The sequence below is a fragment of the Grampus griseus genome (genome assembly GCF_964374135.1).
Source record: "Grampus griseus genome assembly, chromosome: 17".
Lineage (NCBI taxonomy): Eukaryota > Metazoa > Chordata > Mammalia > Artiodactyla > Delphinidae > Grampus > Grampus griseus.
Window position 1 is genome coordinate 67,335,179 of NC_139011.1, and position 12,798 is coordinate 67,347,976.

Sequence of the window (12,798 nt, forward strand, 5' to 3'; positions counted from 1 at the left end):
GCCTCAGTTATTCTGTGATTGATTCCTTCTAGTGCACTTTTCATTTCAGTTATCGTATTGTTCATTTCTGTTTGTTTGTTCTTTAATTCTTGTAGGTCTTTGTTAAATATTTCTTGCATCTTCTCAATCTTTGCCTCCATTTTTTTTCTCCAAGGTCCTGGATCATCTTCACTATCATTATTCTGAACTCTTTTTCTGGAAGGTGGCCTATCTCCACTTCATTTAGTTGTTTTTCTGGGGTTTTATCTTGTTTCTTCATCTGGTAAATAGTCCTCTGCCTTTTCATCTTGTCTATCTTTCTGTGAATGTAGTTTTTGTTCCACAGGCTGCAGGACTGTAGTTCTTCTTGCTTCTGCTGTCTGCCCTCTGGTGGATTAGGCTATCTAAGAGGCTTGTGCAAGTTTCCTGCTGGGAGGGACTGGTGGTGGGTAGAGCTGACTGTTGCTCTGGTGGGCAGAGCTCAGTAAAAGTTTAATCTGCTTGACTGCTAATGGGTGGGGCTGGGTTCCCTCTCTGTAGGTTGTGTGGTCTGAGGCAACCCAACACTGGAGCCTACCTGGGCTCTTTGGTAGGGCTAATGGCAGACTCTGCGAGGGCTCAGGCCAAGGATTACTTCCCAGAACTTCTGCTGCCAGTGTCCTTGTCCCCACGGTGAGACACAGTCACCTCCCGCCTCTGCAGGAGACCCTCCAACACTAGCAGGTAGGTCTGGTTCAGTCTCTCCTGGGGTCACTGCTTTTTCTTCTGGGTCCCAATGCACACACTACTTTGTGTGTGCCCTCCAAGAGTGGAGTCTCTGTTTCCCCCAGTCCTGTCGAAGTCCTGCAGTCAAATCCCACTAGCCTTCAAAGTCTGATTCTCTAGGAATTCCTCCTCCCATTCTCGGACCCCCAGGTTGGGAACATGACGTGGGGCTCAGAACCTTCACTCCAGTGGGTGGACTTCTGTGGTATAAGTGTTCTCCAGTCTGTGAGTCACCCACCCAGCAGTTATGGGATTTGATTTTACTGTGATTGCGCCGCTCCTACCATCTCACTGTGGCTTCTCCTTTGTCTTTGGATGTGGGGTATCTTTTTTGGTGAGTTCCAGTGTCTTCCTGTCGATGCTTGTCCAGCAGCTAGTGATTCTGGTGTTCTTGCAAGAGGGAGTGAGAGCACGTCCTTCTACTCCTCCATCTTGGATTCCTTATATTTAAAATGTATCTCTAATAATATCATATAATTGGGTTTTGTTTTTTATCTAATCTTTCAAAAAGAGATTAATTGATCTACTTATTTATAATGCAGTTATTTTTATGGTTAGGCTTAAATCTATCATCTTGGTATTTGTTTTCTTTGGGTGACAAATTCTTTAGCTTTTATTTGTCTAAGGTGTTTCAATTTTACTTTCATTTGTGAAGGATGTTTTTATTGGTTATAGAATTCTAGGTTGACAGACTTTTTTTCTTTCAGCATGTTAAAGATGTTTTTTGGCTTTCATTATTTTTCATAAGAATCTAGCCATCATTATTAATGTTGTTTCCTTGAATATAATGTGTACTTTTCCTCTTCCTGCTTTTTAAGCCTTTCCCTTCATCTTTGATTCTTAACAGTTTGAATATGAGATGACTACATTTGGTTTTCTTTGTATTCAACGTGTTTGGGGTTTACTGAGATTCTTGAATCTGTGGGCTGATATTCTTTCTCAGTTATGGAAAATCTTAGACTTTATCTCTTCAAATATTACCACATCCATTTTCACTTTTCTTTCGAGACTCCACTTATGGATATCTGTAGACAGATAATGGTCTACAAATGTCTGATACACTTCTGGTTTTTAAAACTCTTCTTCTTCTTTTTATTCTTTGTGGCTCAGTTTGGATAATATTTATTGACTTCTCTTTAATTTCACTGATCATTTTCTCTACAGGATCCAGTCTGATACTGAGATTATCCATTGAATTTTTTACTTCATATATTGTACTTTTAAATTCTAAATGTCCTTTTTTTAGAGTTTCAATTACTTTCTGCAGAGATTCTCCATTAAAAATCATTTTGTCTATGTTTTTCTAAACTATTTTCATTTTCATAACAGTGAAAGTCCTTTTGTGCTAATTTTAACTTTTGAGTGATCACCGAATATTCTTTTATTGGCTACTTTTCACTGGCAAGGGAGATCACATTTTCTCGCTTCTTCACATTTTTGACTGTGTACCAGATATTGTGTATAAAATATGGTAGAAACCAAGACACTAATTTCACCCCAGAAAATGATTTCCCTTTCTTCTGTTAGGAACCTAGCGTGATGGATGGTTTCCTTCAATATAATGAGGAACTGAGCTGTTGTAGAGCTGGGTTGCTACTTTAGTTTGTTTCAGTTCACCTCTAATTTTAAGTATTTGCAGGGTGAAATTAGTTCCTCTCTCCAGCAGGGTTTTGAGTCTAAGGACTGCAAGACTGTGTCATCTCTGTTTTTCAGCTCCACCCTCACTTTCCATGATGCCACTTACTCAGAAAAAGTCCCATGGGGAAGGATTTATAGATGGCAGGGAATATTAAGTGTTTGTTTTTTATACTTCGATCCACCTTGTCAACAAAGATAAGGCCATTGAGAGTTTGAATAAATTTTCCTTGTCACAGCAAAGTTCCCAGTCTTTACCAGGCTCATGACTTTCCTTGTCTGTCTCCTAGAATAGGCTAGCGCCCCTAGAAATAAAAGTGAGCAGTGGTTTCTGCTTAGTTAGGAAGGGCTAATCCCTCTTTGGAATTTAGTTTACTTTGACTCATTTGCATCCAAGCATTTCAATAGCTATAAAGAAAAATAAAATATTATTTTTTAGTTTATTCTGTGATTTTTTCATTATTAAGGTGGGAATGATGACCTTTTGCAAACTTCTACATCCTAAACAGAGAAGGAATAGGAGAAATGTTTAGGTAGGTCAGAAGGACTGACCAGATTTTTCATTTCCAGGGGTCTTAGTTCTTTTTATCATAACAAACATATACAATTTTAATTAAAGGTATAACATTTAGCTTGGGAAAATTAAAAATATTTGTCATCCTTGTAACTATGATGTTATTTCCTAATGCTAGTGACTTTTCTAAAAAAAAAGGTTTCTTATTTTATAAAATAGTAGTAAAATTGGATTTGTTTCACTGAAATATTGTTTATCACTAAGATTCCAGGAATTTTCTTGTTTTACAAACCCAGAGACATTATCTATGGCCAACACACTATACAGTGGATGACTCCATGGGTGTCCACACATGGTCCATGGTGTAAATGGCAGCCTTTGAGTTGTGCAATGTAGTGATTCTGTATAACCCATAAGACAGTTATGAAAATCCAAAGACATATTGTATGTGAAGTGCCTGCCATAAGTAGGGACTAAATAAATGCTTGTTACTTTCAAGTCATACAATTTTTTGAAGATAGTCATCTCATGTTTCAATAAAATCTCATTTTAAGATTTATTTCAAACCACTGAATTGCTTCTCTAGTCACAACTAAATTTTTTGCATATTTTAAAATATTGGTTTGACTAATTCAATATCATATTTCATAAATTAGTGGAGGTCCTTGTGATTGTGGGATAGTGTGTGTGCAGGGGTTATTCGATGTATATCCTCCAAATAATACAGACAATAGATAAAGTCTGGCCTATCGTTGCTTCCTGGAAGTTACCACATATTTGACTTGAAAATATGTTCAGAACACAAGTGATTTTGGAATTTGAGGTCTTTAAAAACATCATTAGAGAATCTTTAAAAAAATAAACCTCAAGGGAATTTGCTTGCCTGTCCCAAATGTCTCGTCTCACTAAGGACAACAGTACTATAAAAACAGACAAGAAAATGAACATTTATTGAGTATCTGCTATCAACCAGCCATAGTGTAACACAATGTCTCATCCGACCCTCACTAAACCTGATGAGGCTGGGTCTCACGAACACGCCTTTTCCGTGTTGTAGATTAAAAGAAGCAGTGGGGTTTTAGAAGGAGCAATACTTGTCCTGAGACCACAGAGCAAGTTATTAGCAAAACTAGAATTGAAACCCAATATTCAAGCCCAATGCCTCAATCTTAGTTTATATAAATAAAAAAAAACCAAAATATTGGATTTGAAGTATAATCATTATTTTCTATATGATAAAGCTCATAACTTCAAATAGGTAAGTTAGAGAACGATAACATTTTTCCAATGAATTAATTTCTTATTAAACTAGAACTGATATGTGTTTTGTGGCATGTAGGTACTTAGTAAATTCTAGTTTGAGCAAATTAATGTATTATTATTATTTACACATTTAGGAATTTATATGTAAAACAATTTTTGTATTTTCAGATATCGGATTATATTATTAAGGGTTTTCAAAGCCCAATCTTTTCCAAAAGATTTCTTTGTTTTGGAGTAAAGAATTTGTAAATTCAAGTATAACCTGCGAAAGAAAGCTTCTCGAGGGCAATAGTACACAGCTGAGTATCTTGTCACAGCAGATACTTAATAATTATTGTTGATTAACCCAGTTTGACCAATGCACTGCCCAGTTGGTCAACAACTTGACTCTATGAAATGTGTTTCTACCACTCTATCTTTTTGAACCCAAAACTATGCTGAAGGTTTTCAGTAGGAGTCCATTTAAAATTATATGTCAATAAGTATTCACTGGCTCCTTAAATTTAAAGGAACAGAGCTCATGATGTTGTAAAATCAAGGGATGAGTTTTAAAATTTGAAGAATATGAATAGTTAATATTTGTTGGATACATATTTTGTGACGAACTTTGGGCTCCATTCTCTGCTTACTATTTTATGAAAACAGCTCCCCTATATAGGTCTGCCCTTTGGTGGATATGGAAAGTAAGTTCTGCTCAGAATCACCTCAGTAGTAACTGGCGCATCTGGAACTTGAGTACATGCCAATCTGCTTACAAAGCCCATTCTTTTAAACTTATAATGCTTATAAGGCTTAATTGTCTGGTTCTCAATCCTCCTTTGTCTCTCACTGACTGTCTTGGAGCAAATCGTTTAAGCTCTGTGAATATCAGTTATATCCATCATGATTGTCATGAGGGTCAACATTTAAAAGTCCACCTGTAGCAGCATAGCTTAGCTGGGTCATTTGGATGGGTTTGTGGAGGTGGGGGACACTCCGCCTCAGAGGTCCCCCACATTCTGTGCAGGTTATTTCCCTGTTATATTGTGTTTAGGGTATTTGATCTGTTCAGGGAAGTCCAGTGCATTTAAAAAAGGCTGTCATGCGTTTTTCCAAAGATTAAATTCAGGTGGCCAACAGGCACATGAAAAGATGCTCAACTTCGCTAATCATCAGGGAAATGCAAATCAAAACCACAAAAGATATCACCTCACACCTGTCAGAATGGCTATCATCAAAAAGAACACAAATAACAAATGCTGGTGAGGTTGTGAAGAAAAGGGAACCCTCCTACACTGTTGGTGGGAATGTAAATTGGTGCAGCCACTGTGGAAAACAGTATGGAGGTTTCTCAAAAAACTAAAAATAGAACTACCATATGATCCAGCTATTCCACTCCTGGGTATATATCCAAAAAAACCAAAAACACTAGTTTGAAAAGATACATGCCTCCCAATGTTCATAGCAGCATTATTTATAATTGCTAAGATATGGAAGCAACCTAATTGTCCCTCAACAGATGAATGGATAAAGAAGATGTGGTATATATACAATGGAATACTACTTATTCATAAAAATGAATAAAATTATGCCCTTTGCAGCAATATGAATGGACTTGGAGGGCATTATGCTAAGTAAAATAAGTCAGACTGAGAAAGACAAATACTGTATGATATCACTTATATGTGGAATCTAAAAAATACAGCAAACTAGTGAATACAACAAAAATGAAGTAGACTCACAGATACAGAGAACACACTAGTGGTTACCAGTGTGGGGTGTAGGGCGGAGCGGCAGTATAGGGATGGGGGAGGGGGAGGTACAAACCATTGGGTGTAAGACAGGCTCAAGGATGTATTGTACAACAAGGGAAATGTATCCCAATATTTTGTAATAACTGTAACTGAAAATTAACCTTTAAAAATTGTATTAAAGGGCTTCTCTGGTGGCGCAGTGGTTGAGAGTCCGCCTGCCGACGCAGGGGACGCGGGTTCGTGCCCCGGTCCGGGAAGATCCCACATGCCGCGGAGCGGCTGGGCCCGTGAGCCATGGCCGCTGAGCCTGCGCGTCCGGAGCCTGTGCTCCGCAACGGGAGAGGCCACAACAGTGAGAGGCCCGCGTACGGAAAAAAAAAAGAAAAAAAAAATTGTATTATTAAAAATTAAAAAAATAAAAAGAACTCCCCCATAAAATAAAATAAAATAAAATAGCTGTCATGGGGCCCAGAAACTCTGTGACGGAGACCTTGAGCTTTGTCTCTAACTAAGATTCACATATATGCAGATCTATAGGGTAGACTGGAAAGGTGCCCTGGAAGAAGACTCCTAAGAGAAACTCACCAAGAAGGAAGAAGTGTCGTAATTGAGTGGGTCAGACTGTGCATGTGAGGAGGGAGGTATAGGAAGATGTCTGTGTTCAGTCATGACACCAATATCGCTCTCTTCCACCCTACCCCGTCCCTGGAATGCACATGTGGTTTGGGAGAAAATTGTCTGTGCTACAGAAAAAAGGCAATGTCACTGGTGGTCCAAATAGTCCTCTTGAGGAAACTCTATGAAACAGCTGTTTCCAAGGTAGAAATCTTTTCTTGGGTGAGTGAGGAGATGAACAGCAGAGTTTGGAGTTCAGAGCCTCCTGCAGTGGAAATGGTGTGGACCCACCTCTGGTGCAGGGCAATGTGGTCTGCAGTCTATGAGTGGAAGGATCTGGAAACTGCAGGCAGGGACTCTGTTAACATGTGAGACAATGTACCTTTTCTCCCCATCGACCAAGGAACTCTGCCTGTGGAAGAGTCCTTCCCTAGAACCAATAACCTGTTATGGCCCAGGGATGTTCACACCCCTGGAAGTTTCTCAGACTGACAGAAAAAAAATATCTCAAGAAAAACATAACTTGTGAGTGAGCCATTTTTAAATAAATTTTAAAAATTAGTTTTTGGTGTTGAGTTGTAGGAGCTGTTTATATATTTTGGATATTAACCCCTTATCAGTCATTTTATTTGTAAATATTTTCTCCCATTTAGTAGGTTATCTTTTTGTTTTGTCCATGTTTCCTTTGCTGTGCAAAAGCTTTTAAATTTAATTAGGTCCCAGTTGTTTATTTTTACTTTTATTTCCTTTGTAGAACACAGAGAATATAGGCAATATTTTATAATAACTATAAATGGTGTATAACGTTTACAAATTGTTAATCACTATATTGTACACCTATAATTTTCATAATATTGTACATCAACAATACTTTGATAAAAATGCTAAAATTTAGGGGTATTATTATAACTATGATCTGTTTTCACTTAGTAGTAGAAAGAGCTTGGACCATATTAATTTTATATATGGGAGCATTTTACAAAGAATAATGTACTATAAAAAGGGCAAACTCATAACGTTATTCAACAGGTAATTCTTTGTCTATTTGTCAGGCACCACGCTAGACACAGAGGCATAATCTAGTATGGGTGGAATATGTACACAGACGTTTGCAAGAATGGAGACAGGTGCTTAAATAGCAGTACAGACCAGGTACAGTGGGGCAGGAAAGGTGGAGAGAAGCCAGGGAAATCCCTAGAAAAACAGAAGCTTCTTGGAGGAGATGGACGTCAGATGAGCAGGATTAAGGTAGGTGACCTAAGCTGAGGAGGACATTTCAAAAAGAAGGAAGACCACGTGCCAAGATAAAGGAACGTCAAAGAGCATGACGTCATCAGGGGTGTGCAAGGAACTTCTTGCGCCCGGTGCCTCACACCATACCTGACACGTAGGACAAAGGTGGGGATAAAGGTAGAGAGAAGACGGCAGCCAGAATGTGGAAGGTTTCGTCGTGTGCCCTATTTCTGACATAATCCTGTAGATGATGAGACATCACTGGAGGATTCCAAGCAGGGGAGTCCCAAGGTCACACTGCAGTTCTGAGATTGCACGGAAGGGTTGGAGTGCTCTGTGCCCAGCAACACAGCAGTAGCCGTGTGTCCTCCACGCCCAGAGGAAGAGAAACTCTGGGGGAACCAGTGTGCCCAGGGAATGGCTCAGACACTGTGAGGTGATGATACTCCGATTCTTAGGAGCCTGCAGGAACTAGCAAATTCATTCATAAGCCAGCACAACTGGAAAATATCTGGGGGAAAAAACGATGCACAAGAAAAGTGTTAAGCTGAGGAATCAAAAGAAAGCCTACATGGAGAAAGATATTTTGTTCCTGGATGGGAAGACAAAATACCGAAATAGTTCCAAATTCACTAGAATAATCTAGAAATTCAGTGTAGTCCAGATGAAAACTCTACAGGATTTCTTAAAGGAATGTGATAAGGAAATTTCAAAATTTATCTGAAAAAAAATGAACAAAATTATCTAACAAAACTTTGAGAAATAAGATTACAAAAATTGCAGTAAAGATAGAGTAATTCAAATGTTATTGAAGTTGTGTAAAAATAAAACAGAATCAGAGGAATAGCGTAGAGCCTTGCAATTGAATCTTGTAAAATTGAACTTAGAATAGGATACACTCACTGTGGAATGGATGGATTTTTCAATAAGTAGTGTTGTGACAATTTGGTAAAAATAACAAAGTCAGATATCTGCCCCATACTATTAATTAAGTAAATTTTAACTTGGGTAAAGACCTACCCAGTATGTGTAGCCCACGTATGTGTGTGTGTGCATATAGAGAATTAGAAGAAAATATATAGGTTTATGCTTCTTACCTTAAACTGGAAGACGTTTTCTTTCAATAGTAAACAGAGCCCTATAGGGAAAGATTGCTATAATAGCCTATATCAAAATTTAAAATTTTAAACTTCATATAACCATCAGTGTAATAAACAAAGTTAAACATCTGTCACTGGACAGAGTGGAAGAAAATGGACAAACTGGAAGAAAGATTTTATAATATTTGAAACACTCAAAAGATATGTATCCGTTATACATTTACAAAAAATCAGTAAGAAAAACGCATTCCAAAAGAAAAATGGGTAAAGGATAGAAACTGGCTTTTCACAGGAGAGGAAATATAAATGTTCAATTAACAGTTGAAGTCAGAACACTAGTCGTCAGGAAAATGCAAATTAAAATACTGAAATATCATTTTTCACCTATCAGGCTAGCAAAAGGGCAAATTATTGGGCTTCCCTGGTGGCACAGTGGTTGAGAGTCCGCCTGCAGATGCAGGGGACACGGGTTCGTGCCCCGGTCCGGGAAGATCCCACATGCCGCGGAGCGGCTGGGCCCGTGAGCCATGGCCGCTGGGCCTGCGCGTCCGGAGCCTGTGCTCCGCAACGGGAGAGGCCACAACAGTGAGAGGCCCGCGTACCGCAAAAAAAAAAAAAAAAAAAAAAAAAATACAAATTATCAAGTGTTGTTGAACGTGTGGGAAAAATTACTCTCATTTATTTGATTATAGGGGTGAAATAGTCCAGCGCCCTAGAGGGCAGGTGGGCAATTGCAAATACATTTTTAAAAACGGCACATAACCTATGCCAACCATTTTCACTTCTAGATATTTTCCAGAGAGAAACTATTTCAAATGGGCATAGAGAGGTATATAAAAGAATATTCATAATAGCATCGTCTGCAATAGTAAGAAATTAGAAACAACCTACGTGTTCGTGGATGGAATGATGGCTAAATTAGCTGTGATATATTTATACGTTGAAATAGAAGGCAGAAGCTACAAAACACTGAAATGGCGAAATCTTCATACTATATTGGTGAGTAAAACAAAGGAAAGTATCAGGGCAACAGCTACAGAACACTGCTTTTGTCTGAATGTTTGTGTCCCCCCAAATTCCTATGTTGAAATCTGACCCCTAAGATGGTATTAGAGGTGAGGCCATTGGGAGGTGATTAGGTGATAAGGGCTCCAGGGAGAGTCCTCGCCCCCTTCTGCCAAGTGAGGTTACAGAGAGAAATCTCCAACCTGGAGGAGGGCCCTCACTCTAACCTGACCGTGCTGCACCCTGACCTTGGATCTCCAGATCCAGAACTGTGAGAGATTTCGGTTGTTTGTAAGCCACCAGTCTGTGGTACAATATTTTGTTATAGCAGCCCAAATGGACTAAGACAAATACTAATTATGTAAATATTAACACATAAAATATATTTCAAATATATATATATATATGAAAATGCACAAAAAATGGTCTCAAGGCACAAGCCAGAAAAAGTGGTTTTCTCTGAGGCAGAGGATATGAACGTGTGGGGTTCTTTAAGAAAAACTTCGCTTTGTCTTGCTGAATGCATATCAAATGCTGATTTAGGACAAGGAGATGGAGGGCGTTTCCACCTGATAGTTGCAATATTTTTCTGTGAGACAACAAGAAATATAATCTGTTGACTGCAAATAAATACCATTTTTATGGTGACAAAAGCTTAGAATGGCTTCTGTGAGACCCAAGGCCCCATCTGAGGTTATAAGCCTTAAGTTTGTAGGCACCAAACCACAAGGGTTTATAGTGGTACCCAGCAGGCATCGGCAAGAAGTGGTGAACTGGAAAAATGACAGATGGTTTAATAGGAGATGTGGTGATTGGTAGAGTAGATGGAGGTGAGCGTTTTGAAGAAGCAAATAAGAGAAAGGAAAGGATTTAAATTACAGGGTGAGGATGAGAGTCTAGAAGAAAAAGAGTCAAATAACCGTAGGTCTTCTGAGGTCCTCTTTTCTAAGTTGCCTGCTCTCATCATTTGCCCATTTTCTCCTGGTAGCCTGACTTTTTCTTATTAGTTTGTGGAGTATTAGTCCTTTGTTATATGTCTTGTGACTATGCCTGCCCTGCAAATTAAGGAGTGAAAAGGTGGAAAGGATGAGAGTTATGGTCAGAGAACCTGAAACTCTGGCTGAAATCCCAGGTCAAGGGAATGGGTTGCTGAAGTGAAATGAACATGAAATTCATTGTCTTCCAGAAGAACGAGAAGTTTTGTGACCAGGGAGTTGAGTGAGTTGTATATAAGAATTCAGAGGTTATTCATGATGAAACTTGGAACTTGCTGGAGCATAAGATAAATGCCAAAGTCATAGTTGGGTTCATTAGGGGTGTGGGGGGGGGGAAGAGATGGGAGAGGGAGTTTGGTGGGTTCTTTATACCCAGATGAAATGCCTCTGAAAGGAGGAGGGGCTTGCATCAGGGTGGAAGCATCATGGCCTGGAAAGGAAAAGGGAGACCTATGAGGAAATATAAACAGCTGGCTTCATAGCCCTATGGGGTGAGATATAATGGAGAAAGAAACGGCTTCCGTTTGAAAGCTCTGCTGTGGAAGTGGGGTCTGTAAGGCAGGGACAGATTTCAGTGACTCTTTTCTAGAGTCTGCATACTCATAATCGTACGGGTGAGATGACGGGCTGAGGATAAGATGGAACACATTTCAAATTTCACTGGTAAAGGACGAATTGTGTGAGAACCTGTTGAAATCCCATCTCAGGTTTTTAATCTCTTATCTCTTGTCAATATAGAATTTTTCTTTATTGAACCAGAATCATTGGTTTTATGTTTGTGCAAATGCTGCCTCCTCTTTCTGGTTGTAGGTTGGACGAGGTTTCAATCAGGAAAAGGAGAAAAGTTAGAACTTGGCACACTGCATAGTGATAAACTTTAAACCAGGAGACAGATTGCAAGGATGTTATTTGAATTTTTACCTTACAAAATTTTAGGTCCACCCAACTAAGTGTTTCATTAAACGTGTTTCCTGTTGAGACCACTCCACAGCTCCATATTTGAACCCTGGCCCTTTCTTCAGCTTCTAAAAGCCTGTAGGTAGCACAGAGGTGTCAGGAACTAACATTTGGGCAGCCAGGAAGAGCCGTATGTTATCCTCCTTTACAAGATGATTAAATAGACATTGACTGATTCTATCATATTCATTTCATTTTGCTCAGTCTGGTCAAGCTTTCCTTGAAAGTTAAATTAGGTCAAAGATGAAAATACATCAGATTTCTTTACAATAATATTTTAACTTACTCATAATATCACCGATGACTTCAGAAAATTAAACTTTCCCTATACTGATATAATTTTGACTTACAGTACTAATAAATATGATTTTTATTAAGATTGGGGGCCAAAACATTTTCTAAGAGTAAACAATACCAATATTGCAAAAGAAAATCAACAAGAAAAAAAGGATTAAGAAAGATTCACATATTTATGGGCAATATTTCAGTCCATCTCTGATTCAGTCTTGGGCACTAACCTTTGGATTTTCCTCAAATAAACTGCTGTTTTCATTGTTCCTTTTAATGGTATCATCATCCTCTCATTGTCTAGGGTTAAATTACTACAGCTATATTTTACTTCCTCTGCTTGCTACTCCCATTTAAACTGCAAACCCTGCATATTCTACTGGTATCATATCTTTCATATTGTTCTTTTCCTCATCATTTCTATTTGCATAACTTGAATTCATGTTCTCATTTTCTCTCCTTAAAAGTCACAGCAAATAATAACAATAGCCCTCTTAGTGATATCACTTTCCATTTTCCCTGTTTTATTTTATACATCTTTTCCTACAGATTTAAGTTCAGATTCTTTAATATTTACTCATTCAACAAATATTCACAGAGTTTACATTCTAATAGGGAAAGCAGGACTAGATCTTTAAAAAGTAGACAAATAAATGGCAAGTTAATTTTGGAAAGCAATAAGTGCTATGAAGAAAAGGAAACAGTGTAGAATGGAG